Below are 345 nucleotides of genomic sequence, written 5' to 3' on the forward strand. Positions count from 1 at the left end.
TACTTTATTGTTTTGTCTACCATGGTAGAAGTTATGTATCATTATAATTGTGAATTATGTTTAACCTGAGATGCTTTTATGATGTTTATCTAACTTTACAGTGTTGACAACATACGAAACATTTGCTCACCATATACGTTGAGTCTTGTGTTCCCCTGCTTCGGTGGTTCTCCATGAGGTATAATAATAACTGTGTATTCTCCACTGTCACTAAGAGCCAGATTCCTGAGCTCCAGAGATCCAGTAGATGGGAAGATGGTGATCCTGCCTTCATACTCTGGTGATTATTTCTCTACCATTAAATCTCCAGCTCACTGATACAAATGGGGTTTCTGTTGGAGTCAG

The 345-nt window shown here is 38.6% G+C and overlaps 1 protein-coding gene across 1 annotated transcript in view; it reads right to left on the reverse strand.

The window, feature by feature from the left end:
* Positions 1-345, reverse strand: part of LOC118335772 (hemicentin-1-like) — a 37,347-nt gene that overhangs the window by 33,929 nt on the left and 3,073 nt on the right. The window lies entirely within an intron of this gene.

The sequence above is a fragment of the Morone saxatilis genome, unplaced genomic scaffold (genome assembly GCF_004916995.1).
Source record: "Morone saxatilis isolate NCDOM2014 unplaced genomic scaffold, NCSU_SB_2.0 Contig24, whole genome shotgun sequence".
NCBI classification, from domain to species: domain Eukaryota; kingdom Metazoa; phylum Chordata; class Actinopteri; family Moronidae; genus Morone; species Morone saxatilis.